General features: G+C 34.7%; 1 pseudogene; it reads left to right on the top strand.

Annotated features, from left to right (window-relative positions):
• LOC136406515 (TIP41-like protein) overlaps positions 1-9,011 on the top strand; it is a 30,599-nt pseudogene extending 21,588 nt beyond the window's left edge.
• Positions 9,012-15,016: the final 6,005 nt, after the last annotated feature.

Raw genomic sequence — 15,016 nt, 5'->3', positions numbered from 1 at the left:
TTCTTATGGTCTTTCCTAGTTTGGAGGTTTTAAAACTACTGGTTATTTCAATCAAAAAGTTTGATTTCCTATTTCCACCTGGATCTTATGAGAGACAGACATATTTCCTTTTTCATTTATTTGTACCATTAAACAGATGGTTTTTTCTCAGTTTAGACATTTAGTAGTCTAATAGATCTTTAAATTTCTTCTTACTATGTTCAGACTTCTCAGTTCCAACTGCCTGTATTTCACAAGCTTAGACCTTATTTCCTGATTTAGGAGATCAAGCTAATGAGTTAAAGTGGTAACTACTTCTACCCCCCAACACCCATTTAATTGTTGCCAAAGTGATATTAGAAGCCTTTGCTTTTGCTTTCAATTCTACCTGCATTTCTTATATCTGATGATTTTTCTTTCATTCCAATCTCAGTTGAGATGTTGTAAATGTTGTAATGTAGTTCTTTTTGTTTGTTTTTCTAATGTTAGTGTTTGGAAAGTCCGCAATTTACCTAGTTAGCCACATTTTTGGAATGTGAAATCAAATAACTTGTTACTTACCTAGCTTTATTGGACAATATTAATATATCAAAGGGGCTTTTATTTTGATAAACAAAAAAAAGGAAGTTTAAACATACAAAATGTTAATTTGGCAACTTCAGCTCTTTAAAGTAAGACAAAACCTTAAGACAAACTTGATTTTGGGGAAAAAACGTTCATAGCAGCATATGTATTATAATTTGCTTATGAGTGCATAGGAAATACTATGTCTAGAATTCCTTTAAACAGTTAAACAAAATTAATTAAAAGATAAGATTATGAAACACATAGTTTGTCTTGGTTTTGAACAACAAAAACAGAAAAGAAAAGTAGTGTAAGCATATTGTTTTAGTAACCATGGTCAAATTACTTAATCTCCCTCTGTTTTTAGTATTTTCAACTTTAAATTGAGAATAGATTTGCATATACTTCATTGGTGTATTGTGAGAATTAAATAAAAATATTTTAACTAACACAGTGAGAAATATCTCTACTACATAACTAGCATAAGATAAATGCTTGTTATTGTTCTTTTTATTACTATTGGATTTGGTTATCTATCAAAACATAAGAAACAATCCTAAATTTATGTGATGCTTAATTTTGTATGACATCTTGACTGAATCATAAAGTGCCCAGTTATGTTATTAAACATGATTTCTGGCTTTCCAGGTGGTGGCAGAGTGGACAGATCATCAGCCTGGGATGCTGAGGACCCAGATTTGAAATCCTGAGGTAACTGATTTGAGTGTGAGCTAACCAGCTTGAGTGTGAGCTAGGGTTGCCGGCTTGAGCATATGATTGTAGATATGACTCTATTGTCGCTGGTTTGATCCCAAAGGTCTCTGGCTTGAATCTCATGGTTGCTGGCTTGAACAAGGGGTCATTGACTGGACTGGAGCTCACCACACCCATCAAGGCACATATGAGAAAACAATTAATGGACAATTAAGGTTCCATAACTATGAGTTAATGCATCTCTTGTCTCTCCTTTCTGCCTCTCTTTGTCTGACTCTCTTTTAAAACAAAACAAACAAAAACATGATTTCTTTATGTGCCTGTGAGGGTGTTTCTGGGTGAAATTAGCAGTTGGATTGGTGGACTCAGTAATTTGCCCTCCCCAGTTTGAGTGAGCATCATCCAATCTGTTGAGAACCTGAACAGAATAAAAAATAGGAGGAAAGTATTCTGCCCTCCTGTTTTGATTGCTTGAGTTGGGACTTTAATCTTTATCTTTTCTCTGTGCTACTGGTTCTCAGGCCATCAGACCTAGACTGGCATCTACACCATTGGTTCCTCTGATTTTCGGGTCTCAGATATTGGCTGAATTACACAACTGGCTTGCAGCATCCATAATTCATGATCCAATTTTGTCTAATAAATCTCATCCTGTATCTATGTCCTATTGGTTCTGTTTCTCTGGAGAACCCTAATGTAACTTAACATTGAAAACAAAAACTAATTATTATACTGTTAAAGAAAAAAATTCACATAGGATATTGGAAATATGATTTTTCTCCATGCGTCTGCATCTGAGGCTTTACATGGGAAGACTCAACCTTTGGGGTTGACTCAAAAAGATAGAGTCTAGATTTAACCAAGGATTTCTTCAATCATGTGGTTGTCATCTGGGATGGGATGGCTTAAAATCTGGGATAGATGGATCTGTTAATTGGAACACCTGTATATATCTTTTTTTGTTCTTTCTTGTGGCTTGTAGCATCGTAGCTGGGTTCTGGGAAGAAGTGTACCTAAAGAGAGTTTGTGGAGAGCAAGCCTTCCAAAAGACCAAAGTGGGAGCTTCAAGGCTTCTTCTGATCTAGCCTTAGAAATCATATACTCTTATTCCTATTTCACTCTATTGGTCACTATCCCACTCAGATTCGTGGGAAGATAACATGGATCACACACCTTAGGAAGAGAAGCATCAAAAAACATGCACTTATGTTTAAAACTACTGTATCATTTTAAACTAATCTGTATTTAATAATCTGCATAGAGGTAGACATTTTAAAATAAATAGTTTAACATATCTATTTGTATAATATATAAAACATTTAACCAAAAATAGCTGATTTTTTTAAGTACAATTGATTAAGTACAATTACAAGTATACTCTTTTTGACTATCAGACATTTGAATTTATGCAGCATTAGGATCCTATAAGTTTATATAGCTTTCCTTAGAACCTCCCATGTTTTTTGTTGTTCTTGTTAAATTTAAAAATATGTCATAATTTTCCCATAGTATCAGTGACTACTTAACCAATTATTAAGATTAACCATATTAAGGTAAACACTTCATGGAGAAAATACCATACACACTGTAAAATATACTACATTTCTAAACAATTAATTTAAACATAAGTAGTATAATAATGACATCCTAAAAAAAAAACTCAACAGTAGGGTCATGCCACCAGACAAAAGGTCACAGGGTCGCATTACCTTTAAGAATTTAATACAATCCAGGCTCTGACCCTTGTTCTTTTAACCAAGAAATTATTGTTTCAGTGTTTCAAAATTCAACCTTCTTTTTTTGTTTTTTGTTTTCTGGTTTTTAAAGTAAGAATAGAGGAGATACAGAGACAGACTCTCGCATGAGCCCCAACCAGGATCCACCCAGCAACCCCCAACTGGAACTGATGCTCTGCCCAATTGGGGCCACTCATGGGAGCCCCATGGAGCCATCCTCAGCACCTAGGGATGATGTGCTCAAATTAATTGAGCCATGGATGCAGGAGGAGAAAAGAGAGAGAGAGAAGGGGAGAGGGAGGTTGGGGAGTAGCAGATGGTAGCCTCTCCTGTGTGCCTGACCAGGAATGGAACCCAGACCTCCACACGTTATGTTGACACTCTATCACTGAGCCAACCAGCTAGAGGCAAAATTCAACCTTCTTATGGAGAAATTTTCTTCCCCCTCCAAAACAAATTAAAGGTAATGATAATAAGTAAATATTAATGTGTAAAAAATATTCACAATATATTAACATCGAAAAATTCTTCATATTGAATAAGAAAACATATCCACATTCCAGTTCATTGCTTCCTTGAAGAAGAATTTATGAAAAGTCAAATGACATTCAGATAGTGCCTTTATTAGCATAAACTTTGAAGTTTGAGAATTTGATATATGATATTAACATTTAATGATATTAAACTATGATATCTGGTTACTTCTATTATAACATCATTTCTGGCTATCTCAAGAACCATTCTGTCATGAAAAATGCCAGAGAATCACTATCAAGGATGATTTTCCTGGTGTATTTGTTGATTATGCCCAGTTCTCATGGCAAACATTCTGCCTTTGATAGTATTGAAACTAATCGGATTATGGCCACTCATTGCTTTTTCTTTGGGTAAGCAAAAGCTTTCATCTCTCTTGTGCTGATTACTATGTGTTGATTTCACAGTTTAATTCTTCAACTTGTATAAAAGTTATAGTGTGTGCAGAAAGTTCTTGCTATATTCTTATGTTATCTCCCTGTGTCAGTGTATAATAAAAACAGAGATTTATAGTTTTTATTTTTTTTAGTAATTCAAATTTTAACATAAATTGTGTACATAATTTTAAAGCTCTCTTTTTTATTATAATAAGAAAACTATTTTTGAAAATTAATTTTTGAAAAGTAAAATATTTTCTTCTTGTGGTGTGCAATCTCTAAAACTGCTTCCTGCAATTGATGGCTAAGCCTTATCAAGGCATTTTAACTAGAATAGACAATATGCATAAAATATATTTTTATCAGAAAAGAAATTAAAGAAAAATTTTTTCTGAATACCACCTTAAATCTCTCCCTCATCAAACCAAATAAATAGATCATGATATTTTCCTGGGACACATGTCGAACCTCACTTTGGCAATAGGTTCCATTTAACCTATTAATCCAATTTTTGTAGAGTCCCATTTACCTGACATTTATTAAGCTCTTAATATGGGCCAAGTATCATCCAATTATAAAATATAGATAGAAAGTGGTAAGGCATATATTAACAAATATCATATTTTAAAATATTACTTAACTTGTTTAACAAATATTGCTTAAGCATTCATTATTTGATGGCTATGGGCTGGATCTTTATAGTTTGCAAGTTTTTCAGTTTATTAAAGTAGGATAAAATTTTTATTAACTTAATTGTGACACAGTTTCTTTGCACTTTGATAGACAATTATTTATTATTTACTTTATGTTTAATAATAGATATATTCTTTTACTTAAAAAATTTATAAGTCAAACGGAAGGTTTAAAATTCAACAAAAGCAACTTTATAAATTGAGGGAAACAGTGAGTCATTAAAAGCACAGACTTTATCTCAAACATGATTTAATGTCAACAGGGAAAAGCAGACTGTGACAAAATTGAAAGTCTACATGTGTAAGACTTTGTTCTTTGAATATCCATGATGAAATTGCTCAATTGTTATTAGTAGTATTTTAACTTTGAGATTGTTACTAGGATACTCAACATGAATTATTAAAGTAAGTGTATGTTTTCTTTACGGAAGACAGATAATAGAAGTAGCATAGAAAACTCCAAACAGTCATAAATAGACCTGATAATGTATAAGCATATGAAATATAACACAAGGAGCATGCTATATCAGTGAAGATTTCAATGGTTAATTAGAAAATTATTTGGAAAGATTTTCTATCAATTTAGAAGTCCATATCACACACATCATTTAAATAAGTTTCAGATCCATTAAAGATTTAAATGCCATAAAACTAAGCCATCTGTATACTGGAAAATAATAAGTATTTTGACATAAACTAATTCAGTTAGTCCTTATTTCTTGAAAGTCTGTTACTTTCCCGGCAAAATAGGTGTCAGAATTGAGGGCCTCACAGATTTAATATACTTTGCAGAAATAATAGATGAAACATTATAGATTTATCACATAAAACTTTAGTAAGTCTCCATAAACAAATTAAGTCTCTGTAACAAATCTGAGGAAATTTGCAAATAATATAATAAGTAAAATGTTTTTAGCCTTAAATACATTTTTTCTACTGACCAATAAGAACTTTGAGTACTATAATATTAAAGCTCTGAATTTGATCATTTATATTCATTTAATATTCTTTCTTTTCCCCAATTTTGTGCAGTAATCCACTAAAGTACTAAATGCCTTAGGTATAATGATATTATTAGCAAGCTGATTTTTTAAATATTTGTGTTGATGTGGTTTTTTGAAAACTTGAGCAAAGTAGTATAGCTCAGTTCCAGAATATTTTTAATTTCTTGCTTATAAATTAATTATTATATGCTAACTGGAACATTATATTTTCTATGAAGCACTTTGATTCAGCCATTTCAGAGATTTCCAAACTGATATTGAGGACCATAGAAATTCAAGGTCAACCTTAGAAAAGAAAGACCAGGAAAAGAAAAGGAGAAGAATGAAGAAAGAGTGATTCTACTAGCTCTGCCTCAAACAGAGGAACTCTGCCTTATGTGTTGAGCACATAAAATTTTCTTATAATACTCAAGTTAGAGAGAGATTTCCAATGTATTAGTTATAGCGATTGTAGTAGTAGCAGCAGTAACAAATAATTCTACTGTGATAGGCTGAAAAATAGTCTCACTCTCAATGATATCAGGTCCAAATCCCTGGAACCAGTAAACGTTGCCTTATTTGCTGATGTGATTAAGTATCTTAAAATGGGGAGTTTATCCTTGAGCATCCAGTCAGACCATCTATGTATTATATGTATCTTAATAAGAGAGAGGCAGCACAGGATTTGACTCTCACAGAGGAGAAGGTGACATGAAGATAGAGCAGGGATAGATTTGAAGATGCTGTTCTTGACGTTGGAGCAATGCACCCCATAAGTCAAACAATGCCAGCAAGCACCAGAATCTTGAGATTCAAGGGATAGATTACCTCCTACATCTTTCAAAAGGAGTGTTGACATTTTGATATTGGCCCTATGATACTGATTTAGGAATTCTGAACCTGAGAATTGTGAGATCATGAATTCCTGTTCTTTTCAGTTTTTGATAATTTGTTACCATCCTCAGAAAACTAGTACAGCACCAGGAATAACTACTACTCTAGTCAAATTGCACTTAATTTTTAGTTGGGAAAAATGAAGTCCAGAAAAATAAAAAAGAATTAGGGTCATACAATCTATTGATTAGTATTAATAAAGATCCTGTGTCTTTGGAATTTTAGTCCAATATTTACATTAAGCTTATTGCATTAGTGAGCATTATCAGTTCTGTTATGAATGTGAGTAAAAACTGTGCTGGAAGGGTAAAAAGTTTCTTTCTACAAAACAATTAAAATTTTGGCTATTTTTATTTCAAAAAGAAATTATTCTTTCTCTCACCATCTTTTTTTTTAACTTGAACTGTTTTCCCCTCTGAGGTTCAAATAGTTATTCAAATAAATATATAAATTGAGTAGACACTGTTGGTTCACTGTAAAGAAGTCAACAAAGCTCTGAGTTCATGAAGCTTGCAGTTATTGTAGAATGATAAACAATTAGCCTCTAAATGATATGTGACTGACTATGGTATCAGAATTATGGAGAGTTGCTATTGGAACCCATAATTCTACCCAGAAATGGTAACTAACAGGCTCAGGCCTGGTGGCTGAAAAGTGTGTTAGAGTGCACGTGTGTGTATGTGTATGCAGAGAGAGATAGAGGATACATGCATCAAAGAGAGCATGTAATATACAGCATGGTGACTAGAGTTAATAATACTGTGTTGCATATTTAGAAGTTGCAAAGAAACTTATTAATTACAAGAAAAAAATTGTAATAATGTAAGGTGATAGATGTTAGAATGTTAACTAGATTTACTGTGGTGATCATTTCGTAATGTGTACAAATATCAAATCATTTTACACGTATAACTAATCTATTATATGTTAATTATACACACAAACAAAGAGAGAAATCCTAACCCATTCTAAAAGTTCAAGGAAGGTTTCTCAGTGTAGTAATTACTAAGCTGACGCTGGAAAGATCAAACAGCAATGGGATCCTGAAAAGAGCTCCAGTTGTAGAACTTATGTTTAAGCAGCAAGAGGTGAACTGTGTAGCAGGTTATCAATACTGAAGCAGAGTTGGATTGGTTGTATGTACAGAAAGGAAAACAGCAGGGGTTTCTTTTGGGGGAGCCAATTAAGTTAGTCACAGGGTTTTTTTGCAAGATGTTTGTTGCAGGTTTGGGTTGCAGGCCAAAAATAGCCAGAGCATGGGCGTAAGAAATAGTCAGACACTTTTAGCTATAAGCAGCAGAGAAGCTGTGAAATGAGAAATAGTGAACACAATTCAGATCTTCAATTAGATGGCAAATCAAAGGAAAGAATATTCTTCATAGATGAGCAATCACTGTGTTTATATGGTTCTTCTTTTCAAACAAATGAAGTCCTGTACACAAAGTGAATGGTCCTATACACGAATGGAAATTATACTTACTTGTATAATTTTTAAATACCACTTTATGTTCCACAAAAATGCTGAATTCATAGAAAATACTGCCTGTACACTATAGAACAGTAAAAAGGAGGAATCCAACTTTTATGTCCTGCCTGAAACCTAGGCTTCAGACAACATCACAATAATGTCTTCTGCCCTTCCCACTAACACTCATTTCATGTCACTGAGCAGAAGCATATTCACTAAGTGCCCATCACTTTTGTCTGTATTCTTGGTGATTCTGCTTTCTATTTTTAGTGAAAATAAAATGAAAATAGAATAGTAAAATGCTTAATAAGTTAAGTGATCGTAGAAGGTGGAAAGGAGGGTGGCCTTTGGGGCAGGTAGCGGGGGCAGGGCGGGCATGGTAAGGGCTGACAGCTAGGGTGGCTGGGAGGCAGCCAGGCAGGAACATCAGCTGCTGCGGCAGCCTGCTCGCCCGCCACAGAGGACCAGCCTCTGCCGTGATGATCCATGGCTCCCAGAGCGGCCACCCGGACTTCACCTTCTGGTTCTGGAACGTGATGGACCCAGCCCATGTCATGAAGTCTGTGAATGTGAACAACTTAGCGACTACCATTCAAGTTAAAGTTTGTACAAGTTGTACCTACGACAGATCATATATTAATAGAAACAGTAATTGAAAGCCAGAGAATAGATGTAAGGGTTTTGTTTTTGGTTTTTTTTTTTTTTTAATGTTTTCCTGTTTGAGGATGAACTGCACGATCATGGAGTTTTAAACATAAGTGTGAAAATTAGAGAATGACTTCCAGCTTTTTCCTACTGTTGCACTTTTTCATGAGAATTGATGGAGTGCTTATCAGAATGAATGATGGGAGACTTTATTACCATGAGGCTGACAAGAACCACATGTTAAAATAATATATATGAAGAGAGAGGTAAATTGCTAATTTAATGCATGTGTCACCTTCCCTCTTCACTGAACCTAATGAACTATCACAGGATTTACTGATCATGGAGACAGATGTGAGAATCTAATATTTCTAGGAAAAATGGATAACGACGAAGACTCACCTAAAAATGCACCTGTGCAATAGAATGTGACATACCATGTACTGACTGCAGAATCTGATGGAGATCGTGGCTATGTGGACAGAAGTATTTTTATTATGAGTGATACACCTTGTCTTTGTGCATATTTTCTATAGCCTTAAAGGAAAAAAATAACAGTAAAAGATTTTTGCTAGCAGGTCCCACTCCAATGCTTTTTGTACTGTCTAGCTACAAATTCATATTCCAGATTAATGTTTCCTGGAATTAAATTTGTATTCCTAAATTGTCACAACATGGATATCACCAGTAGTGATGTGTGCATGTCTCATGAACATTGGGCATAATCTGTAAGCATCATGAAACACTATCTTCTTCTGTAAGGAGGTCAGTTTAAATTTCTGGATGGCAACACCTGTGACTCTCATGGATTTGCTGATTGTGTAAGTTGATTTCACTGGCCATTTATCTTGGGCTTTGCAGTGTTTCTTTGCACTTCTGGAGAGTTGTGACTTGCCTTCTAGGTAACTGACCTTGGACTTTAATAATCTTCACCCTTAAATTAAATATGTACATATTTCCCCCCTAAATTTAAATTGGCTCTTGAAGTTTAAAGAACATTTCAGACCTAGAACCAAATAACTTAGTTTTTTGGAGACCTTACGCTATTGTGCCTATGGAAGCACAGGAACCTAGTTTGACTCTGAGAACCAGAACACCAGAGCTGTCTTTCTCCATCTTCAGGTGCTATTTTGTATGTGCGTATACTGCAATTTTTTTACTTCCCTCTTCCATGTAACCTCAGAGGGAGTAAACCAATTCAATATTGAAGTTGGTATTGGTCTGAAAAAGTTTGAAGAGTTCATATGGATTGTTTTCAGCACATATTATATCAAACTCTAAACAGACAGGTTAATTTTCTGCTTAAAATATTTGAGCAGCAGTTGTGAAGGAGGAGGGGATTATTTTTATTATAAAATCCAGGGTTTCTTTTTTTAAAGATTCATGTTAACATTATAGGAAATTCAGAAAAATATTATTAATACAAGGCCTGGGTTGTACAAAAAGTATGCAAAAAAATTTAAAACTCATTTGATGACCTTTTAAACATTCTGTATTCTTATCTGCCCTTATAAATGATTTTTTTATAGAGTGGAATGTGGTTTTAGAGCACCAAGAAGGAATTACTTAAAATGAATTTATAAATCTATTTTTTACAGGGCACGGGAAAAATATCACCCCCCTTTTTTCCTAGTTCAAAATAACTATTGTATACTGACCTGTGGTTGCACAGTGAAAAATAACTATTGTGCACATTTGCACTTGATGGATAAATCATTAAATAAAAATGTTTTTTAAAAAAGTGTTAACAAAGCTCTTAAGGTATTAGCTCTTCTGGTATTATTAGCCTTACATAAGTTTTAGTAAAACAATACAATTGGATTTTCAGTTATTGCTCAAATTCTGGTGCACTGGGCCCTGGCTGGTTGGCTCAGCGGTAGAGCGTCGGCCTGGCATGTGGGGGACCCGGGTTCGATTCCCGGCCAGGGCACACAGGAGAAGCGCCCATTTGCTTCTCCACCCCCCCTCCTTCCTCTCTGTCTCTCTCTTCCCCTCCCGCAGCCAAGGCTCCATTGGAGCAAAGATGGCCCGGGCGCTGGGGATGGCTCCTTGGCCTCTGCCCCAGGCGCTAGAGTGGTTCTGGTCGCAGCAGAGCGACGCCCTGGAGGGGCAGAGCATCACCCCCTGGTGGGCAGAGCGTCGCCCCTGGTGGGTGTGCCGGGTGGATCCCGGTCGGGTGCATGCGGGAGTCTGACTGTCTCCCCGTTTCCAGCTTCAGAAAAGTACAAAAAAAAAAAAAAAAAAGAAAAAAAAATTCTGGTGCACTGTTTTATGTATTGTTTTTTAGCTAATTGTATTAGCTAAATGTGGTCACCAATGATTTTGGTATTTGTTTTGCCATCTGTTGCATCACCTATAAGGCATAGAAAATCAGCATTTTGTTGACTTTACAAAAACACATGGCATGTTCACTGATTATTAAATATTTCTGTATTTAATGTTGTCTTTTAAGACAAGAAAGTATATATATTGTACTCAGCTTTCTGATTTATTTTCCACACAGATTTGAACAGAATGGACTCTTTAATCATACAAATTATAAGAAATAAAAAACTTGTAAGAATATTTATTAGTAGAAGTTTCTGGGCAACATCATATCTAATATAGCATATATGTTTATATATACAAATATGTAAATATATACCATGTATAAATTTACATATATAAAACTATATATATCATATATATATACACACATGCATACATATAGTTTTAGTTGTTTACCTTGTCTTAGTCCTTGAGACAATCTTACATTGCTTATTTTGTTTCATTGTTAAAAATTGTAGGGAACTAAAAGATCTTTTTTATAGAAGGTGGGTGGTGCATAGGAAATGTACTTCTGAAAACTTCATGAGTTTATTCTTGCATTGTATACCAAGAAAACCTATATTTGCCCATTGCTAAATAAGACATATACCATTTTATGTTTATCTGTCCTAAATGTCTTTTGTAAGAGGATAATAAACAAAAAGGAATTATTGATTTGTTTTGCTATTTCATTCATTTCAGTTCTTAAAACTTAATTAAATAATGGTTTGTTATTAAAAAAAGAAGTGAGATGACTAGGCCAGTGCATATACCATTGCTTTAGGGTACAATAAATAAACATCCACATTTATAATCTTTGAATTTCTTTTAGAACAAACACTTTTTCATGATTTTACTGATTTTTATGTTCATTTTAAAAGGCTACATCTCCTTATTCATTTCCTTTTAATGCATCATTTTGGATGAGCCACCATTGCAGCATAGTTTATTATTAAAAATAGCATCCTGACTTTGAGCCTTAACAATTTTATCACATCATATTATTAACCCTCTTTTCAATTTTTTAAATTTAAGATTGTTGCAAAAAATATATATAACCTATCCCTCAGGTAAATTTGAGACCATCTGCATAGAAGTCATAATTGAAAGCCCAGTTATAGATGACATGGCCTCATTAGAGAACATATTGTGAGTACAGAACAGAGTGTCCTTGAACAATCTTCAGAGATTCCTAAAATGAACAGCTCAGTAGAAGAAGGGAAGCATAAAAGTATCTGAGAAAGACTAGTTATAGAGGCGGGAGGAAAGCAGGAGAGTATCACATCATCTGTGCAAAGAGAAGACTTTCACAAAGAAAAGAACTTTCAGCTGCGTGGACTGATAATGGGAGATCAAGTAAGTGAAGAGTGGAAAATGTTACCAGTTTTCAAACATAGCCATGAAGATGAGGGACTAATAAAAAAACAGGAAGAAGATTAAAGAGAACATGCAAAAAAATTTAAAACCTCTTAAGTAAGAAATATGATGAATAGGAATATGGAACACTGTCAAAGAATGTATCTACATAGGTAAGATGGTTGAGAACGTACAGGAAACCTCCAACAAATATTTAACCATTTTCTTCAAGCTCTTATTGCATGAAAGGAAGGATAGAGGACTGTCACTGAAGGAGATACTGGAGTCTTGATATGTTTAAAAGCTGATGGAACGTCCTCAGAGAGAGAAAGTTAGCAAAACAGAGTAAAGGAATAGCTGGTAGTATAAGAGCCCTGAGAAGGAATAAGAGGTTGTCTCATAACAACCACAGAAATTGGCTGAAAGTTCCATGAACCGCCCTCTCTTATAGCAGTAGGGAAGGAGAAAAGGATGCTGGTAATTTTGGTAATATTGAAGGATGCCTCTGTGATAAGACTTTTTATTTTTTTATAAGTTAGGCAAAGTCATTTGTAGGGCTTATTTAAAAATCAATAATTATTCATTAAGGATTGAACCAGTCTGCTTATTTGGTAATTATAGCCAACAATCTTCAATTGCCTGTCTAGAGAAAGTATTTGATTGCATTCAGAACTGTGGTTTTTGCTCAGATAAGTATTATGAGAAAGATGGAGAGTTAGGTAATTTGGAACAATGGCAAGAGTGTTCTTGAAAGGATGCTCATAAGAATCCAATCTGATTGTGGTCAGAATTTTTAAAAAAAAAAGATTGTCCCTTGAGAATTCAGTTGAAATAATGGGGTGAGGGACAGAAAGCTTTCACAAAAGTGAATGAAGCCATATGGTCAGGATTGAAGAAGTAAGCTTGAAGAAAGGATGTTCTCATCAGAAATTGTGATTCTTGAGTTGGTGATATTTATAGGTTCAGCTATTTGGTGTAGTGACAAAATTTAAGATGAGGCTGTGTGCACATTGTTGTGGAGATATTAATAATGAGAAAGGAATTAGTAATAATAGTTTATATTTCCTGAGGGATTATTATGAACTAAATAGTATCTTATCTGCAATATTTTTCTCTCAATCTTGAAATGAGTTACTGGATTATCCTTATTTCACAAATGAGAGAGTTAGGAAACTAACAGTTTAGTAACTTGCCTTGGGATCAGAGCTTTCTGCTTTAGATAACAGTTGTGGAACTGGTCTACACTGTCCACATTTTTACCGTGACCTGCATTGCGTCTTTAAAATGCCCGGTATTTTAGAGTTCATCTATATAGAGGCTAACGTCATCCAAGATGTTAGTGTTCATAGTAGACAAATAAGACTAGAGTCAAAGTGTTAAAACTTTTCAGTGAATGAGGGAAAGTGGCTCGAAGTCAGATGGTAGACTTTGTGGGGTGGTGATCTACTGAGTTACATGGAATCAGCTGTATTTCATCAAGTTTAATGAAAGGAATAATCTAGTAGGTCTGGAAAAGAATGTACTGTAAGGGGACACATCTGTAACACATGGTCTTATGACAGTGAGAGTAAGACCATGTACATAGCAAACATTTGTGATGATTCCAGGAAAAAAAAAGAGCATTTTCAAAAATACACTTCTCCGTTGAAGAAAAATGAGGTTGGAGATATAAGAGATGTATTTGTTAAGAAGAAAGAGATCCAGATAGTTCGTAGGAGTGTTTCAGTAAAAAGTGAAGGAAACGGTTTTGGTAAAATGCAAAAAGCATAATGCATGAGAGAGGACAGTGTGCAAGATGATTAATGGCTAGCGATATTTATACCTTCTGTAGTGACCAATGAAAACAAGACTCCAACAATCCATTTGAAGAGAGTGAGTACTGAACCTGACACATTAAAGGGTTAAAGAAGTCTCAGAAATAGCAGACTTCAGACTATCCATTGGTAGAGACTGCCTGGAGCACTTTACAGACTGTAAGGTCACATTCTAACTCAGCTGAAAAGATCAGTATGACTGGATACATGGCTCTAGCAAGGACACAGAAGAAATGTGAAGAGCACGTAACTTACCTTGCTATCCCAGATTCATTATTTACTTGGAAATCACACCTTCCATAAAAGTAGCACTTTTGTGATAAAATATTTAACAGAGAAGCTATTTACCACATGCTTTCCTAAAGAAATACCACTTTATAAATTATTTCTCCAAGATGTTGGGTTTACTATAATGTTTACCAATCTGGGTCAGATCACAGAATAGAGAGCACACTCAAAATGTTAGATAAAGAATACTGAAAAAAAGACTATTGACAGAAGTGATAAGAGGCTTAATGAAACCAACAAGAGACATCAGTGCACCCAAAGATTTGTTACAGGATGAAATATTAATGCTCCTAATGTTGAAGGATCAAGGGAAATAAGTGTTAACAGAACCTAGAGAAATGGACTGCATGATTCTAGCTGTGGCAACTGACGGAACAACAGAATGGCTGATATATAGAGACCCAACAGGAAGAAAGCTGGAAAAACTAGCACTTAGACCCTTCTCTACCATGATCCTTCAACCTTCTGCTGGAACCCTTTTCTGGAAGCTAGGAAATGTAGGACTCTGAAAATGGCATTCATTAATGTCAATCTCCTCAGTGCAAAAACATCAAGCAAAGAATTACTGGGACGGCTGCTATAAAACTCTTCCAAGAAAGATGATGTCATTATGCCCAGGGCTCTCACATAGGATTGTGCCCATTGTGCACTGCACAACCCCATTA

The sequence above is a fragment of the Saccopteryx leptura genome, chromosome 5 (genome assembly GCF_036850995.1).
Source record: "Saccopteryx leptura isolate mSacLep1 chromosome 5, mSacLep1_pri_phased_curated, whole genome shotgun sequence".
NCBI lineage: Eukaryota > Metazoa > Chordata > Mammalia > Chiroptera > Emballonuridae > Saccopteryx > Saccopteryx leptura.
The sequence above is the reverse complement of the archived record's forward strand: the minus strand, read 5'-3'. Positions and strand labels throughout refer to the sequence as shown.